This window comes from Gopherus flavomarginatus, chromosome 23 (assembly GCF_025201925.1).
Source record: "Gopherus flavomarginatus isolate rGopFla2 chromosome 23, rGopFla2.mat.asm, whole genome shotgun sequence".
Taxonomy (NCBI): domain Eukaryota; kingdom Metazoa; phylum Chordata; order Testudines; family Testudinidae; genus Gopherus; species Gopherus flavomarginatus.
The window spans coordinates 6259438-6279940 of NC_066639.1; the positions used below are offsets into that span (position 1 = coordinate 6259438).

The 20503-nt window shown below is 46.9% G+C and overlaps 1 pseudogene; it reads left to right on the plus strand.

Moving 5' to 3' along the window:
* Positions 1–1500: 1500 nt before the first annotated feature.
* LOC127039368 (zinc finger protein 345-like) lies at positions 1501–19911 on the plus strand (annotated as a pseudogene).
* The last annotated feature ends 592 nt before the right edge of the window (positions 19912–20503 follow it).

Genomic DNA, 20503 nt, shown 5'->3' on the forward strand with positions numbered 1-20503 from the left:
CCCTTAACCAAAAGCCCAGCATGTGTGTGTACAGCATTGTTTTGGTCTGTGTTTGCCTTGCATTGGCTTACAAGGGAGGCTGTGGAATTTCCTTCATTGGAGGTTTGTAAGACCAGGTTAGAGATTCACCAGTCTGGGAATGTCTAGGGATACTTGGTTCTGCCTCAGCACAGGAGGCTGGAGTAGACGCCCTTTCAAGATCCCTTCCAGGCCTGCATTGAAATAATTCTCTTTTGTGCTGCATGCTGAGCTGTTTTACATGGTGCCATTTGGAACTGTGATCGCACCATGTTGTGTAGCAGTTTTATGGTGCATTGTTTTGCCTCAGCTTTTTTGGTGCCTGTGCTGTGTTGGTTTGAGTTGAGCTATTTTCCATTGTGTTCTTTTGTCCTAGGATGTCGTCGTTTGCATCGTGTTGCTTTCTTTTCCTTTGTATTGTCTTTTTATGCTGTGGAGTGTAGGCTGTTCCCCCCTCTCCCCGAATTGCCTGATATTATGTTGTGGTGGGTTTTATTCTGTATGTTGTTTTTTTTATATGTATATATTGCATAGCATCCTAGAAATGTAGTGCTGGACAGGACCTCAAGATGTCATCAAGTCCAGCTCTCTCTGCTGAGGCAGGACCAAGTATATGTTGGTTATCTCTGACAGAGGTTTGTCCTACTTGTTCTTAAAAACTTCCAGGGAAAGAGACTCCACAGCCCCCCTTGTAAGACTATTCCAGGACTGAACTACCTTAGCTCTGGTGACACCCACACAGATTTTAGTGGTGAGCAGCTCTGGAGAGAGAGGAGACCCCAGTGAGTGTGCAGCTGGGTAAAGAGACTAAAGTTGGGAGGAGTAACATTGACATATCCAAGGTCACCCAGGCTGTCTGTGATTGAGCTAGAAATAGGTTCTAGTGCCACCGTACTGCTGTTTCTGAAGGTCTCTGCCACACTAATGTTTTAGGCACTTGTGCAAATCCTTAGTACAGACAGAAATTACACTAGTGCACTGTGATTGGTACTGGTGCACCATGTCCCAGTTTGAAGTTTGAGGTGGTGGGAGCAGGGGGAAGTGACCTCACAGAGACCGGGGTCTGGCTGACCAGTGCAGCTGGTAAGGGAGGGGCAGCAGTGAGTGCTGGAGGTATGATCCAGAAGCACAGCCCCACAGGGTTGGACACTGATTTCTCCTGACCCAGGGGACACCCCCCCCAGCAAGGTGGTTTGTCCATGGATGCACAGGCTGTCTTGGCAGGGCAGCTCAGCTGCAGTCCCTGCACACCTCTTCCTGCAGCCTAATACAGTGTGCTCTGGGGACTTTCCAAGCTGCGAGTGATGGGGCTCTGGAGTTAACAGGGTCTGTTCCTGGCTCTGTCACTGTCCTGTTTAGTGACCACGGGGAAGTCACAGCCCCTCTTTCTGTAACGCTGTTTCCAGTGACTCGAGAGCATGAGCACCAGCCTCAGGCAGACTGGTAAGAAGCAGGGCACAAACCCCAAATTGGGTGTGAGGTCCGTATGGAGATTTCAGCAACCAAATATTCAGCGTAAACGCTTCAGGCTCTGTAACAGCATTAACATGGAATCACAGACAGTCCTCTTGGGTGATCCCATATATCTCGCCACGCAGGTGAGCTCAGCTTCATGACAGATGGTCCCTTACTCCAGGGGTTCTGAACCTTTTTCTTTCTGAATCCCCAATGATGGAGATGCCACAACCTCCCTAAGCAATTTATTCCAGTGCTCAACTGCCCTGACAGTTAGGGAGTTTTTCCTAATGTCCAACCTAAACCTCCCTTGCTGCAATTTAAGCCCATTGCTTTTTGTCCTGTCTGCAGAGGTTAAGAACAATTTTTCTCCCTCGTCCTTGAAATGATCATTTATGTACTTGAAAGCCGATCATGTCCCCTCTCAGTCTTCTCTTTTCCAGACTAAACAAACGCAGTTTTTTCAGTCTTCCCTCATAGGCTGTGTTCTCTAGACCTTTAATCAATTTTGTTGCTCTTCTCTGGACTTTCTCCAATTTTTCCACATCTTTCCTGAAATGTAGCCCCCAGAACTGGGCACACTAGTCCAGTTGAGGCCTAACCAGTCTGGAGTAGAGTGGAAGAATTACTTCTCGTGTCTTGCTTACAATACTGCTGCTAATACATCCCAGAATTATACTTCCTTTCTTTGCAATAGTGTAACGTTGTTGACTCATATTTAGCTTGTGATCCACTGTGACTCCCAGATCCGTCTCCGCAGTGCTCCTTCCTGGGCAGTCATTTCCTGTCTTGTATGTGTGCAACTGATGGTTCCTTCCTAAGGGGAGTACTTTGGATTTGTCTTTATTGAATTTCATCCTATTTACTTCAGACCATTTCTCCAGTTTGTCCAGATGATTTTGAATTTCAGTTCTATTCTCCAAAGTCCTTGCAACCCCTCCCAGCTTGGTATCGCCCGCAAACTTGAGAAGTGTAACAGAGAGACTCTGCTGCTGGGAGGGTTTCCCCATGTGTCAGAGGGTTACACCCTGGTAGGAGGGGGCTAGATCTGTACTGGGATAAGATCACTGTGTGCTTCATAGTGTGGCAGAACCTAGATTGTCCATTAGCAGGGGAAAATTCTGGGGGGGAATCTACATGTGGAAAGGACAGAAACCCTGTGTGAATCATAGACTATTAGGGTTGGAAGGGACCTCAGGAGGTCATCTAGTCCAACCCCCTGCTCCAAGCAGGACCAATCCCCAGATTTTTACCCCAGTTCCCTTAATGGCCCCCTCAGGGATTGAACTCACAACCCTGGGTTTAGTAGGCCAATGCTCAAACCCCTGAGCTATCCCTCCGCCAATGCTCTCACATTGCCATTCTCGCCCTGGCAGGCTACAGAATAACGTCCACGTTTTGCTCCAGATCATCCCATCCTCCCAGGGGGAAGGGAACGGCTGCAATGGAGCTGGCTCAGGTAAGGGATTCTCAGGGAGCTGGTGGTGGGTCCTGCTTGGAGGGAGAGAAGCAGTAAATGTGTAGTATAGTATAGTAAATGTACAATAATCAGTTTGTGACACATTTTCTTTGCAAATCTCAAAGATTCATATAAAATAACCTAAACATTTGTCCCACTTCTCTCTAGTTGTCTATTTCTAATTGAATATGCCCTGAGATTTTGCCGCCTCTCTAATTATAACATAAAAAGAAAATCTCAGGTTTACACCTTTTCTCCGATTCTTGAACATGCATATAAAATGTTTGCAAATGGTGCTCATTTCCTCTTTATTCATTTATCAAATTTTGATGTGAAACACTCGGATTTTACCTCCTATCAACAACTGATATAAAATCCCTCTGATTTCCAGCCTTTCTCTTTCATTTCTATGTTATTATCAAATGTCAATTAAAAATCCTTTCATGTTTGGGGCTGTTCCCCATGTTTCTCAATCCCAGCAATTTCTCCTTCTTTGGATGGAACCTGTTTCCCTGAATCTGTCTCCATCCTGGAGGTTGCAGGGGTTAAATTTCCCAGTGATGGTCTTTCCCCTCTCCTTTGAAAATCATTTCTTCCCCCCTCTTATCTCTGTTTAAATGTTTGCTGATGAAAGAGACCAGCCACATATTTAATACCCATCAAAGCCAGAGGCCTCCCCTTTTGGGGATCAGTGGTTCCCAGCTGGTAACGGGAGAGTTGGCTGGACCCTTTTCTCCAGTTGGCCTGGGATAAGGAGGTTACTGTGAGTGCAGCATAGGTCCAGAAGTATCCCAAACCTCATGGCAAATGGTCTCTGGGGGAGGCTGATTCCCACAGTGTAAGATGCAGCCACCTCAGGGGTGGATCCATGGTGGCCATTATTTGCTAGTGACAGGGCATGGACATTTCTTACCCTCCAGGCCTTCCATTCTCCTGTTCAAGAGACATCCCCCAGGGCTCCCTCTGCATGTGTGACTGGCCAGCAGGGGGTGGTGATAACTTCCTATCCACTTCTCAGGCACTGTGAGGTAACAGTGTTGCGGGGGCGGGGAGGGTGTCTGTGTGGGGAGATTGCAGCTGAAGGGGCATTGTGGTAGGGGGAGGTGTTTGGATGGCTGGACATTGGGTACCCTAGTCAGGTTGGTGGGTTGTGCCCATCCCTGAGGCTATGGGTCCTGGAGGTGGGTATCGCTGGGGGCCTGGTGGCTGCAGAATAGTGGAGGTGGGTGTCTCTTGGGGAGGCGGGACAGGGGGTTAGAGGGAGACTGGTGCTGTGCCAGGGACTCTGACTCGGCTTCTCCGGCTGGTTCCTGGTTTTGTTGCCATACCCAGTGCAGAGAGCTGGGGGAGAGGATCCCTGGCACTAGGTCACGGGATGCCAGGGAAGCAGAGTGAGGGGTCCCACTGAAAAGCATCAGGGGGTCCTGTTAGATAGAGAAAGGGGTCCCAGACAAATGGCAGGGCAGATCCTGCTTGGGAGGGGAGTCCTAGGCAGGCAGTGAGGAACTGAGTTCCCAGTGGGGGGTTCCCTTGGGGAGGTCCCTGGCTGATGGGGGCTTTTGGTGGGGGGAACCCTTTGGGATTCCCAACCTGACAGTCATGGTCTGGTGGGGATTCCCTGGCTGGTGGGACTTTGAGGGGTATCTGGGGTCCCTGGCCAGGGACTCTGGGGGGCTGCTTCCCAGGGAATATCTGATGGGCCCCTTGCTGTGGGAAATTCTACTAACCATGATCCTTCTCTCTGATCAACTTGTGCCAAAGTCCTGGCTCCAAGCACTACCCGGTATTCCCAAGTCACGTGCCATGTCACTGTGATAACTTTCTTCCACTTATCAAACACTGTGAGTGTGAAATCAGAGATTTTGCTTTTCTCCTCTTTTGAAAACTGCAGGAACTTTTGGTTCCGGTTTGGAAAATTTGTGCCCCCAGTCCTTGTTCGCGATGTGGGCGGTGAGGGAGGTGGGAAGGGAGTCAGCACTGCCACATGATGGTCTCTTCCACAGCATTCTGGACTCATTTGTGAAATCTGGTTTCATTGAGACAAATGCTAATCCAGAGTCACTGTATGGAAAGACAAGGAGTGACTCTGGATGGACAGTGGGGCAAATGAGATCAGCAATTCTCCCTGTGAGGAGGGGCTCTCATTAGCTGCTCTCCCCAGAGAGCTAAAGGAGGGAAGCTGCTCAAAAGCTCTGTCCCTCTCTGCTCAGGATATTGGGGTTCAGCTTCCTGGGTCAGATGCTGCAGCCTCCATTGTGATCTAGGAGACCAGGCTTGGCAGCTGCTGCTCCCCCAGTGGGGTTCTGTGCTGGGAAGTGACCTTAATTAAAGCTTCTTCCCTGCCCGGCCCAGGGGATGACTTTCTGCAGCTGGTCCTAGCCCCGTAGGGCAGCCCTGGGCCCTATTAATACTAAATTCTGAGCCAGACATTCCAAGTAACTGAAAGGAACGAAGGGAAAATGCTGGGGTCTGGCCTTAAAATGACTCTACACAAACAGACCCCCCCTCAGTTCTCGTCCCATTAGCAATTTCAGGAGCAAATCCAGCCATGGGGGAGCAAACTACCCAGGAATGGGACTTTCCTACCAGACGGGCAGGGAGAGGGGATGGGAAAAGGGGAAAGAGAGATCGAAAGGCGCAGTGGGAGAGAAGAGTTTGAAGCGAGATTTCCAGATCTCTAATCTGCCCAGAAAAATGTATTGCTGCACCCTGGATAGAGTCACTTTCCTGTAGAAAAGATGAGAATCAGACAGAGGAAAATCCAGTTCCTGACTCCATATTCCCCCTGCTGGGGTGTGGCTGCCGTGGGGTCAGTGTTTGAGAGAATCCCCCCCAGTGACTCCTTCGGTTCTGCTTTTTTCTAGCCTTGTGTTCAGAGACTTTGTTATGGGATGGGGGGAGGGAGAAGGGAGGTTAAACGTGTCTCTGTGGGCTTAGCCTCGCAGGAGGGGCCAGGTCTACACTGTACACAGAGATCAAGGCTTTCTCAGCATGGCAGACTCTAGGGTGTCTGTCTGCAGGGAAGGGGCTTGGGGGAATCATACTGTGAAATGAGTTAGTGTGTTCTGAAACCTTCACAACTGCCCTTCTCACCCTGCCAGGCTGCGGAATAATGTCCATGTTTCGCTCCAGTTCATCCCGTCCTCTCGTTGGACAGGGGAGAGAAATGGCTGCAGAGGAGCCAGTTCAGGTAGGTATTATCAGGGGGTTGCTGGTGGGTTCCTCCAGGAGGGAGAGGGATAGCAAATACACCAGAGATGGAAAGGTTTGCACAGTCTGGTTTGTAGGAAATGCACAGGGTGGAGAATGGGAGGAGGACAGGTGTGTGCTAAACCTGCTGGGAGTTATTTAATAAGTGGCCTAGATTCGAGGGACAGACCCATGAGGTTCGGCGGTGGAAATGCTCTAGTTTGTGGAGCAGAAAATAACCCAACTCCATGGAGCTGGGAAAACTGACCAGACTCCCAGTGCTGGAGCCCGACCTGAGTAACCAGCGGCTGCTGTGAGATATGAAGGGGGCACCCACTAGTGAGACTTAGGGGAGATTCCCTTCCCTTCACATCCAGCTCTTCAGAATGGGGAGGGTGTTGGGCTTCCTACCTGGGAGCTGTCCCTGGACCCTGCTAGGGCTCCATCTCCTGAATCAGTCAGTGGCTAGTAGGTGTGTGATGGCTCTGCTGGGAGAGAGGAGGGGCTCTCTCTTCGTCCCCTCGTCCTGGTGTTTCCTGGATACTCTGAGCAGGGTGGGGGTGGGACTCTGACTGCAATCCACCCAGAGTTTCTGTTTGGCTCCTGTCCCGCATGTATAGGGGGGCTGTGAGTGGGGCAGCGGGTACTGAGTGTTGGACTCTCGCTCTTTCAGAGGCCGGTGACCTTTGAGGAGGTGGCTGTGTATTTCACCAGGGAAGAGTGGGCTCTGCTGGACCCCACTCAGAGAGCCCTCTACAGGGATGTCATGCAGGAAAACTATGAGAATGTGACTGCACTGGGTAAGGGTTCCTGTCCCCTCTGTTCTTGGAAGGGGAAAAGAAGAGAGATGGTTCATGCCAGCCCCCAATGCCACCTCTACTCTGTCCTGTTTCAGCATCACGCCAATATGCCAGTGACACACACCCTGTCAGAGACCGTCCCCTGCTGTAGGACACTTTGGGAACAGAGCACAGGAGCCGTACCGCACAGCGTCAAATATCTCCTGTTTGCTCAAGTAAAACTGAGGTTTAGGTGCAGCATACTCAGCAGAAGCTTCCTACCCCTGACCTCTCAAACCCTGAGCCTTCTCCACCCAGACCTGAATGTGCTTGGGGTGTAACGAGCAGCCTGCTGGAGTCAGAGCTGCTGATCCAGGTTACTTATCACACAGACAGTCCATGTGTCCTTGAATGCTGGCTGGGGGTATCCAGAGAAGGAAGCTCAGTGGTGGATTTAGCGTTAGTGGGGCCCTGTGCTCAGCTCCATTTTAGGGGTCCCTCCTTGGGACACAGGCAAGAAAACATTCTTATTTCCCTCCAACCTCCATTTTTCATTCTTTTTTTTCCTTCCTCCTCCTCCTATGAGCAATAGGAAGTAAGTGAAAATAAAGTGAGGTGTATGGATTGTTTTTATCATCTAACCGATTTTTCCACAGACCGCCTGAAAATCGCTCAGAGTCTTGGTGCACCACTTAATGATCTTTCCATATATTGTTTGTACCGTTAGCTAACTATTTTAAAGCGCTTTGGATAAGAGCCCTTTATTAAAAATTAAAAACGTTGGAATGCAGGGTCTGGCCAGGAGTTAGCGTGTGGGAGGGGGCTCAGGGCTGGGGCACGGGGTTGGGTGTGGAGCATTTACCTGGAGCAGCTCCTGTTTCATGCGAGCAATGCAGGTGGGGATGTGGGGGGCAGGAGTCAGGGTGGGCAGGAGGCTTCTGGGAGGGGTACAGGAGTCAGGGCTGGGGATGTGAGAGGGGAATGGGGGTGGGGGAGGGAAGCGGTTATGGGTGGCTGCAGGAATCAGAGAGGGTAGGGAACTGGGGTGTGTTTGAGAGGGGTGAAGGAGTAAGGGCTGGGGTGTCCAGGTGCAGGAGTCAGTGAGGGCAGGGTGTTCAGGGTGCAGGAGTAAGGGCTGGGGGTGCAGAGTCTGGGAGGGAGTTAGGGTGCAGGAGCAGGCTGGAGATTGAGATGCACGGTCTGGCCAGATTTTAGGATTCAGGAGGGGGCTCGGGTTTGGGGCAGGAGGTTGGGGTGTGGAGTGCTTACCTGGGGCAGCTCCCATTTGGTGTGAGGGGTGCAGGTGGCAATGTGGGGGTGTGTGAGGGGGTGCAAGAGTCAGAGCATAGGATGAGAGGGCTTGGTATGTGGGAGGGGGTGCAGGAGTCAGGGCTGGGGACTGGGAGAGTGGGCTGGGGTACCGGGGTTGCTCCCAGCCCCCTACCCTGAGTGGCTCAAGCAGGGGTTGGGGGCTAGGGGGTATGTGATAGGGGAGTGCTTTGTAAAGCAGTGAGCAAGTGACCAGGGAGATTTTCAAACAGGGCTGCTAACAGGGAGTTTCGTGAGGGAGTTTGGAAGGGGAGTGGGAAGGGGGCGAGGTTCTCTTGCCAGTCTCTAAAACATTTAAGCTATAATAAAAACTTCTTGATTGAAACAAAAACCCTGTTAACCTAGGTAACTGTAAGAGAGAATGCAGGCAGAAGCCCAGCAGCAGAGTGGGGGCTATCCTGTTTATTACACTCAATGTAGCATGTATGATTACCTGCCCCGTGGGTGGCTGGCTTACGTGTTCATTCGGTGCATGGAGCTCCTGACCCTCAGAGACCGCGTGGTGGCTTTAGAAGCCAGGGTGGTGGAACTGGAGACGCTAAGGGAGGCAGAGAAGTATGTTGATGAGGCTTTCCAGAACACTTGTAGATTTCTCCCACCTCTGGTCCGACAGCCACTGTGCTGTTGAGGAGGATGAAAGGCCCAGGGAAGGAGAGCAGTCAATGGGAGCAGAGGGAAATCTTCCCATAATTGCGACCCTCCTTCCAGATGGTGTTAGGGTCACCTCTTGCACTGAGGTTACCTCTCCAGGGAGGGAACTCCAGTCATTAAGAAAAGGCAGCTGTTAGTAATGGGAGATTTGATCATTAGAAACAAGGATCGCTGGGTTTGTGATGACCGGGAGAACCATATGGTGACTTGTCTGCCTGGTGCGAAGGTTGCAGATTTCTCACGGCATCTATATAGATTTATGTGTAGTGCTGGGGAGGAGCCAGTGGTCATGGTACATGTAGATATCAATGACATAAGGAAGGGTAGGTGAGATGTCCTGGAGGCCAAATTTAGTCTGCTAGGAAAGAGACTGAAATCCGGGACCTCTATGGTAACATTCTCAGAAATGCTTCCAGTTCCACACACAGGGCCAGGTATGCAGGCAGAGCTTTAGAGTCTCCATGTGTGGATGAGATGATGGTGTAGCGAGGAGGAGTTTAGATTTATTAGGAACTGGGGAAACTCTGGGGATGGGGGAGCCTATACAGGAAGGATGGGCTCCACCTAAACCAAAGTGGAACCAGAGTGCTGGCACTTAACATTAAAAAGGTTGCAGAGCAGTTTTTACACCAAGAGATGGGGGAAAGCCAGTGGTTGCAGAGGAGTTCATGGATGGGACAGAGACTTGTCTTAGAGAAGAATCTAGTGATAGGGATTTTTCTAGTTTTAGTCAGGAAGAGAGGCTGGAAGAGGATAAAGTAGGGGCCAGATCAGACGAGAAGCATTCACGCACACAAGAATCAGACACATCAGAAAAGGGCAGACAAATAAAGAGTGACAAGTTTAAGTGCTTGTACACAAATGCTAGAAATCTAAATAATAAGATGAGTGAATTAGAGTGCCTCATGTTAAAGGAGGATTTTGACATAATAGGCGTCACAGAAACCTGGTGGACTGAGGACAGTCAATGGGACACAATCGTTCCAGGGTACAAAATATATCGGAAGGATAGAGCAGGTCATCCTCGGGGGGTGGAGAGGGGAGTGGCACTGTATGTTAAAGAAAATGTAAACTCAAATGAAGTAAATGAAACCGCATGTTCCATAAAATCTCTATGGATAGTAATTCCATGCTCTGATAAGAATATAACAATAGGGATCTGTTATCGACCACCTGTCAAAGACAGTGATAGTGAGGATGAAATGCCAAGGGAGATTAGAGAGACTATCAAAATAAAGAACTCCATAATAGTGTGGGATTTCAATTATCCCCATATTGACTGTGTACATGTAACGTCAGGAGAAAATGCAGAGACAGAATATCTCGATACTTTAAATGACTGCTTCATGGAGCAGCTGGTTCAAGAACCTGCAAGGGGAGAAGCAACTCTCGATTTAGTGCAGAGTGGAGCGCAGGATCAAGTCCAAGAGGTAACTGTAACATCACTGCTTGAAAATAGTGACCATAATATAACAACATTTAAACATTCCTGTGGTGGGAAGAACAGCTCAACACTGTAGCCTTTAATTTCAGAAAGAGGAACAATGAAAAAACGAGGAGGTTAGTTAAACAGAAATTAAAAGGTACAATGACTAGAGTGAAATCCCTGCAAGCTGCATGGACACTTTTCAAAGACACAATATTAGAGGCTCAACTTAAATGTATACCCTAAATTGAGAAACACAGCGAAAGAACTAAAAAAAAGAGTCACTGTGGCTTAACAACCATGTAAAAGAAGCAGTGAGAGATAAAAAGGCATCTTTTTAAAAGTGGAAGTCAAATCCTAGTGAGGTATATAGGAGAGAGCATAAGCACTGCCAAATTAAGTGTAAAAATGTAATAAGAAAAGCCAAAGAGGAGTTTGAAGAAGGGGCTAGCCGAAAACTCAGAAGGTAATAAAATGTTTTTAAGTACATCAAAGCAGGAAGCCTGCTAAACCACCAGTGGGGCCCCTGGACGATTGAAATACAAAAGGAGCCCTTAAAGACGATAAAGTCATTGCGGAAAAACTAAATGCATTCTTTGCTTCAGTCTTCATGGCTGAGGATGTTGGTGAGATTCCCAAACCTTTTGTGGGTGACTAATCTGTGGCAATTCCTCAGATTTAAGTGTCAGTAGAGGAGGCTTTTGGAACTAATTGATAAACTTAACTGAAACAAGTCACCAGAACCAGATGGTATTTACCCAAGAGTTCTGAAGGAACTCAAATGTGAAATTGGGGAATTATTAGCTATGATTTGTAACCTGTCCTTTAAACCAGCTTCTGTACCCAATGACTGGAAGATTGCTAATGTAACACCAATATTTAAAAAGGGCTCTAGAGGCGATCCTGGCAGTTACAGACCAGTAAGTCTAATATCCGTACCAGGCAAATTAGTTGAAACAATAGTATAGAATAAAATTGTCAGGAACATAGAACAAAAATTGTTGAGCAAAAGTCAACATGGTTTCTGTAAAGGGAAATCATGTCATACTAATCTATTAGAGTTCTTTGAAAGTGTCAACAAACGTGGACAAGGGGATTCAGTGGACATAGTGTACTTAGATTTCCAGAAAGCCTTTGACAAGGTACCTCACCAAAGGCTCTTACATAAATTATGTTATCATGGGATAAGAGGGAAGATCTTTTCATGGATTGAGAACTGGTTAAAAGACAGGGAACAAAGGGTAGGAATAAATGGTAAACTTTCGGAATGGAGAGGAGTAACTAGTGGTGTTCCCCAAGGGTCACTCCTTGGACCAATCCTATTCAACTTATTCATAAATGATCTGGAGAAAGGAGTAAACAGTGAGGTGAGGTGGCAAAGTTTGCAGATGATACTTGTGACGATGCTGTTCTGGTGGGACCCAACTAAGAGTGCCAATTCAGGACAAATTGCTTAAAACAAGGCAGTTGCAGCCCAAGGCTGGGATTTTTCCACCTCTAAGGCAAACCAAACCAGCCAGACAAAGAGGATGTTGGTTTCACCCCACTGGTTAATCGCAAGTCACACAAGCAATTCCCTTAGACACTCCAGTCTTCCAGTATCACCACCAGTGCGCTCGTCCTGGGGATGAATGGTTATGAAAACCAACACCCAATAAAAGAAAAAGGTTCTCTCGATCCCAAAGAATCAAGCCCCAGACCCAGATCAATATACACATCAGATCTTACCCACAAATCACGCTGTTGTCAGTCCTTTAGAATCTAAAATCTAAAGATTTATTCATAAAAGGAGAAAGACAGAAAGGAGAGCTAGAATTCATAGACTCTAGGACTGGAAGGGACCTTGAGAGGTCATCGAGGTCCCTCATGGCAGGACCAAATATTGTCTAGACCATCCCTAATAGACATTTATCTAACCTACTCTTAAATATCTCCAGAGATGGAGATTCCACAACTTCCCTAGGCAATCTATTCCAGTGTTTAACTACCATGACAGTTAGAAACTTTTTCCTAATGTCTAACCTGAATCTCCCTTGCTGCAATTTAAGCTCATTTCTTCTTGTTCTATCATTGGAGGCTAAGGTGAACAAGTTTTCTCCCTCCTCCTGATGACACCCTTTTAAATACCTGAAAACTGCTATCAATTGGTTAAATGGAATCAATTACATGTAGTAATGGCAAAGTTCTTAGTTCAGGCTTGTAGCAGTGATGGAGTAAACTGCAGGTTCAAATCAAGTCTCTGGAGTACTTCCCCCTCTGGAATGGGTCAGTCAGTCCTTTGTTCAGAGCTTCAGTGTGTAGCAAAGTTCCTCCAGAGGTAAGAAGCAGGATTGAAAAGAAGATGGAGATGAGGCATCAGACTTCTATGGGCTTTTCCAGGTGTAAGAACACTTCTTTGTTCTTACCGTGGAAAATTACAGCAAAATGGAGTCTGGAGTCACATGGGCAAGTCCCTGCATACTTTTCTGAGTTACAAGGCATATCTGCCTTCTCTCAATGGGTCAGTTGAATAGCTGAGGGCCCTTAATGGACCATCAAGCATATAGGCAGAGCTAACACCAACTTGTCTGGGATGTCTCCCAGAAGCACAGCAGAAGTTCGAAATACAGACAGTGTAGAGCCAATACTCATAACTTCAACTACAAAATGATACATACATATAGACACCACAATTATAACCAGCAACCCATAACCTGGTCTTGGACACCTTATATGACCCTCTTTACATAAGATTTGGTGCCACTACAGGACCTTGGTTGCAACCATGTTCTATATGGTCCCAGAGTATATCAATAACGTCACAATACTAAACTGCTCAAGATAGTTAAGACCAAAGCAAACTGTGAAGAACTTCAAAAAGAGCTCTCAAAACTAAGTGACTGGGCAACAAAATGGCAAATGTGTATAAATGTAAAGTAATGCACATTGGAAAAAATAACCCCAACTATACATACAATATGATGGGGGCAAAATTAGGCTAATCAGGAAAAAGATCTTTTTGTCATTGTGGATAGTTCTCTGAAGACATCCAGCAGTGTGCAGCAGAAGTCAAAAAAGCAAACAGGATGTTAGGAATTATTTAAAAAGGGATAGACAGTAATACAGAGAATATCTTATTGCCCTTATATAAATCAGTGGAAATAACTAATTTAGACCCCATCATTCTGTATGTATAGTTGGGTTTGTGTTTTCCAATGGGCTGCACTATGTGTTATCCTGACGTCTAGTACTGCTGAGATCCTGCATTCAGTAATATCCCTGCCCTTCCTGTTCCTTTTCTCCACTGAACCCCACGCTTATGTTTCCAGCTTCCCCAGGCCTCTCTCTTTGTCTCTGGACCTCTCTGTCAGCAAGAAGCAGTGCCAGGGAGACTAATTTCTGGGATGTGGATTTACTTTGTGTGTTTTAGGAGACTTTTTGAAATTGAGTGTCTGTGATATAAAGCACAGTACGATCTGGACTGTTGAACAGCTCTGTCCCCTCAGTTCCCCAAGCTGGGGTGCGTTTTCCACTGCTCTACTGTGAGAGCAGCCACTCCTGGACAGTTCACAGGCAGTCTCCAGCATGTAACTCACTCCCAGCTACACAGTTTTGAGTGCTGCTAGTCAGTGACTCACAAATTACAGTACCTCACAGGAGAACCCCAAAAAATTCTCTGCTCCCAGACTTCCCCCAGAAATGTGCATCTTGCACTGTCCAGCACACTCCTGAAGAATGGGAGCTCATATGAACTCTGTTGTTTCATCAGTGGAAAGTGACATGCACCAGCCTTGTTATTCCAAATGGAGTTTCCAACACACTTTAATCCAAACACACTGGTTTGATTAAAAAAAGGAAACAAAATTATTAACTACTGACAAAAAGATTTTAAGTGACTACAAGTAATGAGGCATAAAAGTCAGAATTGTTTATGGAAGAAAAGCAAGATAAAACACAAACTAATGTTTAACTAACAAACCAAAAGGGATTTATAACAAATGTTTCTCTCAACATCTGCTGAGACAGGCTGGTTTTCCTTTCAGCCAGGGCTCCCCCTAACCTGCCCCTGCTGCCCACATTCAGTTCTTCAGGAGTTGTCATGAGCAGAGGAAAAGGGGAGAGAGAGAGTCCCATGCATTTTCCTCACCTCTTTTTATAATTCAGTCCTTTGTACTAGAAACCACTTCAGTTCCCAGCTGAGTCATGGTGCCACGCTGTCATAGATATGTGCTTGAAGTGTCCCTGTGATGGAATGTAAATGTCATCTTCACACCTTCCCCCTCCTGGAGAATGGCTGTTTGACCAGCTGTTCGCCTTGCTGTCTCTGAGGAACTTAGGGTTAGGGATGCAGCTTTTTCAGTAACATCATACTGTAAAATCTCATAACTTTACATACAATGTTGCTACACATTTTAATAGGAGGATATTGAGTAGATTATGTCTTTTCAAATGGTACTTCACAAGCCATACAATGATAAAGGAAGGGGAGGGGAGGGATCTCCCTTTTATAAACACCCAGCCAGCCAGTTGGCTGTAAAATCCCTGTTGTTGCAAGTTCTCTGCTTGCTTTACCTTTAAAGGATTAACAAGCCAACAGAGTTTTGTTTTTTTTTAAAAAAAGTATTGGGCACCTGACGAAAAGAGCCAATGGAAAGGCTAGAACTTTGTTAAATGGGAAAGTAACTTTCCCTTTGTCTGTTCTCCGGAGGAGACATGGAGTAGCAATGCTGTGTAAGGCTTGAAGCAGGTATGAAAATTCATTTTTCATACCTAGAAGAAATGATTTGGATAGGGAATGTTTGGACAGACACATTCAGGTTTTCTTTTTTAATTTTGGCTTTCGGATCTCCTCTGTGCTGTCTCAGATGCTTTTGTTTGCTTGTAAGCGTTAAGGTGAACCCCCAAGAAAGCCAGAAGCAAAAAGCCTAAGTTCCAGATGTATTGTTTTCCTTTTCAATTTTAATAAAAAATTTACCTCTTTTAAGAACAGGATTGGATTTTTAGTGTCCCAAGAAGTTTGTGTGTGTTGTTTGATTAGCTGGTAGCCACAGCTAATTTCCTTTGTTTTCTTTCTCCGCTCTTTCCCGGAGGGGAGGTGAAAGGGCTTGAGGGTGCCCCCAGAGGGAAGAATTCTCAAGTGCTCCTTCCTGGGTCCAAGGGTTTGGGGGTTTTTTGCATTTGAGTGGTGGCAGCATTTACCAAGCCAATGTCAGAGAAAAGCTGTAATTTTGGGGGTTTAATTCAAGCCTAGAGTGGCACAAATTAATTTGTAGAATCCTGTCGGGCCCCCACTTTCTGTACTCGGAGTGATAGAGTGGGGATTCAGCCCTGACACATACTATGAACAAAATTGATCATAATTTTCTAAAAGGGTGAACATAGGGAAACAGACTTGCACAGTGTGTGTCTGTGTGTTCCCAACATATATGTGGGTATTACAGTCCCTCACGAGCAGAGTGTTCGGCATCTTCAAACACCTGGGGAACCGGTCCTGGGAATTCACTGGTTTATTAAGTGACACTATATGGAATTGAGAGACACTTTATATTATTGTTATTATTTTATTATAAATACTGTGGCAAATTGCCGGTACTGTTATGCTGGGTCTCACGCTTTCTCTTCTTTGGGGAAGGTTCAGGGTGTCATTGCTTGCCTCTGAATCGGTATTTTAATTACCCCCCTAGTGTCCTTGAGGAGGGGAGTGGAGTGGAAGGGACCTGGGCCCACCCTCTTCTCCAGGTCCCAGCCCAGGGGCCCTGAGGTTAGTGGTGAACCACTTGAACTGGCGGTTCCTTCCCCCTGCTCCTGCCCTTCAGCTTGTGGGGGCTTCCTGCCCTCCCTCTTTACAAGCCAAGTGCCCCTTATCTAGGGTCTTGGACTTCTTAGCCCACTGCAGCACTTCTCCAAACTTTCCACTGCTTCCCTTCAAACTGTTCTCTGCTCCAGTACCAATCCTTTCTGCTCCAACTCCTTCCCTGTCTGATTGGACCAGGGGTCTTTGTCAGGCGGCTGACTGCAGGTGCTCCAATTGGCTTCAGGAGCTCTAGTTAATCTATAGCAAACTTTCTTCCCTCTGCAGGGAATAAGGCTTCCTTCTAACCCTGTCCTGCTGCCCTCTGGCCACGCTGTATTACACTGTGTACTGAGAACTGCAAGGCTTGTCCATGCCATGTGCTGTGAAGCTTGTGTTCGGGACACCCGAAGTAGAAGCCACTTGGCAAAGGGAATATAAAGGACATCTGCATCATCTCCAATTTGTCTTCAATCCCCCTTCCTACCTCTAGAGCAACTTCTCTACAAACTGAAGGCTTGAACAAAGGACTGAATAATGTGGATGTGTACCAGGGGAGCCTTTCAAGCCAGAAACTCACCAATACTGCTAAGAACCAGATATATAGATTTCTGAATGTGTCTGACTGCTTTCCCATTTAACAACTCCCTTTTTCTTTCTTTCTTTTATAATAAACCTTTAGTTTAGATGCTTTCTTGCTTATAAACCTTTAGTTTAGGTGCTAAGGATTGGCTGGCATCACAGTATTTTGGGTAAGATCCAAAATCATAATGACCTGGTAATGTGGCTGACTCTGGGGTCAGAAGAACACTTTGTTTATGTGAGCAGAGTTTTTAAATAACCTCTCACTGTGCTGGACCTAGGTGCTGATTGGGAGTCAGAGAACTAGAATGCAATAAAGGGGGCCGTGTGATTTCTTTTTTCGGTTTCTCGATAACCAGTGTGGGGGATCAGAAGCACAGTTCGTGACTGGTTGGTGAGTTTAACTTCCGTGTTAACCACCAGTTTGGGGAGCCTCTGCTCTCCCTTTTTCAGCTTGCCCTGGTCTTGGCATTTTCAGTGAGGACTAGCCCAGGCACACCAGGTCTCACTAAGTATTAAAGTTAAATTAATAGAATGTTTTTTATGACAAAGTTTGATGAAATCAACAGAACTCCTTTGTCTTCTTTCATCTGAGCAGGTTTTCCAGTTTCCAAACCTGATGTGATCTCCCAGCTGGAACAAGGGGAAGAGCCATGGGTCTCAGACCTGCAGGGTTCAGAGGGAAAACAGACCCTGAGATCTCCCTGCAGAGGTGAGGAAACATTAAACCAACTGTGAGTGTGAAAGTGCCTGAAGAAAACATCTGGGATGCCCTGCAAAGCCCTTGAGAGCTCTCTCAGTTCATTATTGTTGCCAGCAGGGGTCATATCCTCAGGGTAACTATAAGTCATGGCTTCCTGTTGATTCTAGCAGACACAAGGCAGTAGCTTCCTCTCTTCCCCCTGAGAATTTGGATGGGATTTAAAAGCCAAATTAATCCCCTCCTCTCTCCTGTTTTGGGGAAGAATATGAGGGAGTTCAGTTTGTGATTTTTATTTGACCTCCCTCCAGCACTTAGTTTGTTTTGGCTTTTCACTTTTCATCCCTGTTTGAGGTTTCTGTCTTTTTCACAGCAGGTGATGCAATGACATGTGAGAAAGAGGAGCAGAATTCTCAGCAGAAAAATGTTCAGCAACTGGATAAACACAGAGCATTATTGCAAAGATCAAAAAGCAATGTATCCAGGAGTCATGAGGAGGAAAAATCCTGTGAGATTCAGCACAGACCAGAAAGAGAGCAAGGAAACCAGCCAGGACAGAAATTGGGTAAACGTATTTCCTCTCAGGGAACTCAGAAGGACCTCAAGGAAGCCACAACAAAGCAGGAAATCATCATTGGAAAGAGAAAAAATGCATGCACAGAGTGTGGAAAAAACATATGTGACTACTCAGCCCTTCTTAATCATCAGAGAATCCACACAGGCGACTGGCCCTATGAATGCTGTGAGCACGGGAAAAACTTCACTCACAGATCATCCCTTTCTGTTCATCGGAGAATCCACACAGGGGACAGGCCCTATGAATGCCGTGAGTGTGGGAAAATTTTCACTTACAGATCAGGCCTTTCTCAACATCAGAGAATCCACACAGGGGAGAGGCCCTATGAATGCAGTCAGTGTGGGAGAAGGTTCATTGAAAGATCAGCCCTTTCTCAACATCAGAGAATCCACACAGGGGAGAGGCCCTACGAATGCAATGAGTGTGGGAAAACCTTCGCTAGCAGCTCAGCCCTTTCTGTTCATCAGAGAATCCACACAGGGGACAGGCCCTACGAATGCCGTGAGTGTGGGAAAACCTTCGCTAGCAGCTCAGACCTTTCTGTTCATCAGAGAATCCACACAGGAGAGAGGCCCTACGAATGCCGTGAGTGTGGGAAAACCTTCACTAGCAGCTCAGCCCTTTCTGTTCATCAGAGAATCCACACAGGAGAGAGGCCCTACGAATGCCGTGAGTGTGGGAAAACCTTCACTAGCAGCTCAGACCTTTCTAAACATCATAGAATCCACACAGGGGAGAGGCCCTATGAATGCCGTGAGTGTGGGAAAACCTTCACTAGCAGCTCAGCCCTTTCTGTTCATCAGAGAATCCACACAGGGGACAGGCCCTACGAATGCAATGAGTGTGGGAAAAACTTCACTAGCAGCTCAGACCTTTCTAAACATCATAGAATCCACACAGGGGAGAGGCCCTATGAATGCCGTGAGTGTGGGAAAACCTTCACTAGCAGCTCAGCCCTTTCTGTTCATCAGAGAATCCACACACGGGACAGGCCCTACGAATGCAATGAGTGTGGGAAAAACTTCACTAGCAGCTCAGCCCTTTCTAAACATCAGAGAATCCACATGGGGGAAAGGCCCTATGAATGCCGTGAGTGTGGGAAAACCTTCAATCGCAGCTCAAACCTTATTACCCATCAGAGGATCCACACAGGGCAGAGGCCCTATGAATGCCGGGAGTGTGGGAAAAGCTTCCTTCACAGCTTTCACCTTTCTAGACATCAGAGAATCCACATAGGGGAAAGGCCCTATGAATGTTGTGAGTGTGGGAAAACCTTCACTAGCAGCTCAGCCCTTTCTAATCATCAGAGAATCCACACAGGCGACTGGCCCTATGAACGCAGTGAGCATGGGAAAACTTCACTCACAGATCATCTCTTTCTGTTCATCGGAGAATCCACACAGGGGACAGGCCCTATGAATGCCGTGAGTGTGGGAAAAGGTTCATTGAAAGATCAGCCCTTTCTCTACATCAGAGAATCCACACAGGGGACAGGCCCTATGAATGCCGTGAGTGTGGGAAAAGATTCATTGAAAGATCAGTCCTTTCTCTACATCAGAGAATCCACACGGGACAGGCCCTATGAATGCCGTGAGTGTGGGAAAACCTTCACTAGCAGCTCAGCCCTTTCTCAACATCAGAGAATCCACACAGGGGACAGGCCCTACGAATGCAATGAGTGTGGGAAAAACTTCACTAGCAGCTCAGACCTTTCTAAACATCATAGAATCCACACAGGGGACAGGCCCTATGAATGCCGTGAGTGTGGGAAAACCTTCACTAGCAGCTCAGCCCTTTCTGTTCATCAGAGAATCCACACACGGGACAGGCCCTACGAATGCAATGAGTGTGGGAAAAACTTCACTAGCAGCTCAACCCTTTCTAAACATCAGAGAATCCACACGGGGGAAAGGCCTTATGAATACCGTGAGTGTGGGAAAATTTTCACTTACAGATCAGGCCTTTCTCAGCATCAGAGAATCCGCACAGGGGACAGGCCCTATGAAAGCAGAGAATGTGGGAAAACCTTCTCTTGGCACTCAGCTCATATTAGCCATCAGAGAATCTGCAAGGGCGATGAACACCATAAAAACCTCTAGGGCTATCACTTTTTTCTTTAATACTTTTCCTGATTCCCACATAATAACTTTTTAAATCTGTTTGAACGGTTTGCAGCACTGTTATCCCTCAGCTTGTCCAGATGAGTGGCCCATTTATGCCTTTTGTAGTTTGCCTTCTTTTGTGGCAGGCCCATTTGTCCTTTCTGTCAACTCAATTATCCCATGAGTAGTTGGAGTGTGCCGTTCCTATGAGGAACCAGGGAGCATCACACTTATACCGTTCCTCCTATTGCAAAGTTATTGTTAGAGTCACCAATGATACAGATTATATCATTGCCAGTTGTTCTCACGTTGCTCTGGGTTGTGCTGAAGAGCAGTTATATTGGGAATTTTTCATATTATAGTTAAATAAAGAGGAGCAGGGAGGAAAAGTGTCATTTCGGCCTCTGACACTGGAAAGAGATAGGGTGACTCAGAGATTCCCTCCTTCCCCATCACTCCAGAACTG